We start from the raw sequence: 5110 nt of genomic DNA, 5'->3' as shown, positions 1-5110 counted from the left end.
AAAAATTGGTAGTAAATATAGAGCGTGTAAACCTATCTTGGCGGTCTAGAAGGGTTCTTGACAGAAGCGCCTTACCTGTTAATGCTATAGGATACTCCCCCAACCATATTGGAGTTAATGTGTGCACCTGCTCCTCAAAGCACATGGATCACCGATTATCAAAGCACATGGATCACGGATTATCTGCTCAAAAGTTTCCCAAATCATTGAACACCAAATATTTAGAGCACAACTTGAAAGTTTAAATTTTCCCACAAAAATGTTTGAAAAGTCTCCATCCTAATATTTGTTTAAATGTTCATTTGCCAGTAGTTCTATTAATTGGCGCTTTTTTAATATTAATTTGGGCAAGCTTAGAAGTCGGGTTGCAAACTGCTACAAGTGTCCTTATTTTTCTACAAGAAACAATCTAATGTGAAGGTGAATATGCTAAATGTGATATTGGATGGAAATGATGCTAAGGAGAAGTTGGAAAATTGAAAAGTGCACATATCCAATGCATCAAAACAACTTGTGGTAGGGTTAATCTAACAAAATGCAAGGTTGTAGTGTTTCTTGTAGTTGCAAAATAGAGTAGAGTGTAAGAAACAACGAATAATACATAATGAACAAAAAATTAAAAATAGTAATGGAAATGAACTAAATTCAAAGTAAAAATCTATATAACTAATGTAACAGTGCTACAACTATCATCAACAAATGTTAAGATAAGCTGCAAGAAAAAATTGCTCATAAACAAATGTGTGAACATAAATGATACAAGAGGGATATTGACCACCTAGGTTGGGCCATAACACAAGGAAACTTAAAAACCTTAGAAGAAAGCTAAAATAAGAGCTAAAATCAAATATCACTTCGATTAACAAACATGTTGTTTGTACTTTACAAAGTTACAAAAAATGCTTGAAATCTAAACCTCTCGTATTATTCACATGCTTTCCTATGATTTTCTTCTAATCCTATTATGCTACTCAAGCCTATTGTTTGTACAAGTGGATAGGAGGAAAACTCCTTGAGTGGAGGAATGCTTTCCCTCCAAAAAGAAATAAAAACCTAGATCTTGTTTCATGGATCACCACGTAGCAGTAGTAAGGAGGATTTACTATCCTTAGGAAGTCATGTTGGGTTTATTACTAACCCACCAAAACCACTCGTAGGCCCTAGGATGATAATGGTGTTTCTCCTTAGATGATGTCCAAGGCCCCAAACAAAGCCATCCTTGTGGGGAAAAATTATCATCACATTAACACCCATACAACATCTATATACCTATGGTTTATAATGATGGAAAATAGTGCTTATTTTTAAGGACACCTCAAGGTCAACTAACACTAATTCAATGTATTAATTGTTGGTACATCGACCTATAAAAATGTCACAATATTGGGTAGTAGACATTAGTAAGTAGGACACTAGCCACCAACAAGAAACCTTGATATTGGCGATGAGCACCACTAGGCCAACCATTCACCTTAGAGGCACTGGGAGGTGGTTTTGTACCATGTGCATATTAGTCTGTATTATTACTAACCCACCAAAACCACTCATAGGCCCTAGGATGATAATGGTGTTTCTCTTTAGATGATGTCCAAGGCCCCAAACAAAGCCATCCTTGTGGGGAAAAATTATCCTCACATTAACACCCATACAACATCTATATACCTATGGTTTATAATGATGGAAAATAGTGCTCCCCATCACCTAATTGTGCAAAAAGCCCCAACTAACCTAGATTCCATGTCAAACATGTCCTTGATATTAGCATATCATCCTACATTATCCATTAGCTCATGGAGATAGAGGGTTCAAGGACTCTCACTTGATGGTTGGGGACTATAGTCCATCGAGAGGTCAAATTTTGAGCTAACTGTATTAAGGACACCTCAAGGTCAACCAACACTAATGCAATGTATTAGTTGTTGGTACATCGACCTATCAAAATGTCACAATATTGGGTAGTAGACATTAGTAAGTAGGACACTAGCCACCAACAAGAAACCTTGATATTGGCGATGAGCACCACTAGGCCAACCATTCACCTTAGAGGCACTAGGAGGTGGTTTTGTACCATGTGCATAGTCTGTATTATTACTAACCCACCAAAACCACTCGTAGGCCCTAGGATGATAATGGTGTTTCTCCTTAGATGATGTCCAAGGCCCCAAATAAATCCATCCTTGTGGGGAAAATTATCCTCACATTAACACCCATACAACATCTATATACCTATGGTTTATAATGATGGAAAATAGTGCTCCCCATGCCCTAATTGTGCAAAAAGCCCCAACTAACCTAGATGTCATGTCAAACATGCCTCGATATTAGCATATCATCGTACATTATCCATTAGCTCATGGAGATGGAGGGTTCAAGGACTCTCACTTGATGGTTGGGGACTATAGTCCATCGAGAGGTCAAATTTCAAGCTAACTATATTAAGGACACCTCAAGGTCAACCAACACTAATGCAATGTATTAGTTGTTGGTACATCTACCTATCAAAATGTCACAATATTGGGTAGTAGACATTAGTAAGTAGGACACTAACCACCAACAAGAAACCTGGATATCGATAGAGTAATGATGTGGTGAGTGGATGTGGACTCGGGGATACCGCATGTCAATTGTGTGGAAGTTGATTTGACATGCTAAATTATGATGTGGCACCAATGTGGGTCTAGATGACATGGCATACCAATGTGTCAAGTGATGTGGCATGTTGACATTACAATGGAAGGTTGACTTGGCACCGAGGTGATGTCTAGGTGGTAACCATATAGCGACGACGTGGATGTTGGGCTTTTGGATGTTAATATATCAGCTAATTAGTATCAGTGACACTCTTTAGCCTCTTCTGGGGGCCTGGTGGCTTGAAAGCCCGACCATTGGCCTTTCAAGATATCGAGTATTGAGACATTAAGGCTTCAATAGACAAGCCCGTCTGTATGTTAGATCGAGTAAGCAATTTTTAAACTAATGTGATATTTCCCAAGTGGTTGATAGTGGATATAATAGCCAAATTAATTGACTAGGTAAGCTACCGTGGAAGTTGATAGGCCATTTTATAGTGGTGACATGTGGGCAAAGGGCTGCCATGTGCTTGACAAGAAGAAAATAAATATGTATAGGAGAGAAGTTACAATATAAACTTAAATAAAACCAAACGTCGAATAAAACACCTTTTATTAGACTATCCAAAATTATAATTTGTAAAGAAGATATTAGGATCCCATGTTATTGTTTATATCATTGCTAAAATGAACATGGCCTGATTATTCAATATCTCTTGTAATGGAACCAAAGTTATGTATCACATGAATAGTTATAGGTAAGAATTCCCATAAATGATCTTGATTACTGTGTCACATATTGAAATCTTTAATTTCACAAATAGCTTTATTATTTGTAATAGATCAAATAACTATGACTTTAGGCAACACTTTTGATGGATTTTACTCATTGTTAACTAGATTTATTATTTCTTTGTAGTACAAAACATTTAATAAATGAGAGTAAATATCATTTCAAGGGTGTTACCAAGCATATTGCTTGAGGTTTTATAGGAGACAAGTATTTATTGTTAGAAAAATAGAGATAAAGAATAATTCTTAAATTCCTTATTTGAAATAAAGAAATACTTTTACAATCACTAAATTCTTTCTTTGAACTAATTCCTTATTTGAAATAACAAAAAATCTCTAATTTTTTTCTTTTAGTAATTACTAAATTCCTTATTTGACATTAATAAAAAATAGAAAATTAAATTTTTCACTGCATGCATTCATATAGAACTTTTACTTGCAATTCCATTCCAAATACCATTTTTCCATAAATAGAAAGTATACATGATTTTTTAAAATTTTAGATTTTTCATTGATATTATTTTACAAATTCACAAGAAGGATATCTACATGCATCTACATGCACGATTTTTTCAGTAAATACATGCACGATTTTGTCAGTAAATATAGGTTGTTGAAGTAATTGAAAGTAGTTAGTAAGAATAAAGTAGCTCAGACTAAACTAAGTGTTGACCCCTCCCCATCATCTAAAAATGGATCTAATCTCATCAGTCAATATAAATAGGGCAGTTCTGATCCCAGGATTGATCCCACCACAACTGAGTTGTTAAACTTACTTCCATGCATGATTTTGTCTGATTTTCACAAGAACAAATCTTCAAAATTACAAGGAGCACAAGTTTTCGGTTCCGATTTTTCTCTTTTGGAAGCGAGAGTTCATGCAAAATACAGGTTTTTTCCTACTTCTGATTGTAGTATTGATTACCTTTAAGCACTTTTTTAAACAGTTTCTGCAATGTCTTTTTAATATAGTCTCTTTTTTTGTTAATGAAAAATAATTTTACACAGAATTTGTCCATCCTGGGCTGTAAGTATTTGAAATTTGCTTGGTTTATATAGTTTGGTTTGATAGCTTTTTTGATACATTAATTATCTTCTCATACTGCGTTTAATCCTCAAGCAATACAATTCATATGCGCAGAAAAAATTTGTGATCGATTAGAGTCTGTTGTCAAATTATCACTTGGATATAGGCTTGTAAGTACATTGTACTGGGGTCTTTCCTCTTATTTCATCATATGCTTTAAGGCTTCCACTCCACCTTTTTCATTCACAAACACCTATGAAATCCCCCACTCAACTTGTTTGAGTGGTATTCATTTCCTTCACATACATTCATACTATCTATAGATGAAGTCCTCCCTGATTTATTTTTGTTTCCAGTAGGTATCCTAAGCTCTTCTAGGTATTTTATTTTCCTATCATGGTGTAATTGATCAAGTTATTGGAGCCATATTACACTGGAGAACATCTAATATAGTCAATTGTGCAATGACTGGCCTTTTACAGACATGATGTCTTAATTTTGGTTGATAAATGCTCTTGTTTTTGGTATATATATCATCAATTTGTGTAGTACAACCAAACACCAACAATGTTTACCATCATTGAAAGCTTCTCTAGGTATCTCACTCGACATTCAAACAATGACAGACCTCTTCCACTTAGGAAAACATAACGCAAGGTAATGATCTCCATTGAATCCATCCCCTCTAGTTCCATAGCGTTGGCATAAAGAATTTTAGTTA

The sequence above is a fragment of the Pinus tabuliformis genome, chromosome 7 (assembly GCF_031772625.1).
Source record: "Pinus tabuliformis cultivar Carrire ecotype Pingquan chromosome 7, CPIR1, whole genome shotgun sequence".
Lineage (NCBI taxonomy): Eukaryota > Viridiplantae > Streptophyta > Pinopsida > Pinales > Pinaceae > Pinus > Pinus tabuliformis.
The sequence above is the reverse complement of the archived record's forward strand: the minus strand, read 5'-3'. Positions refer to the sequence as shown.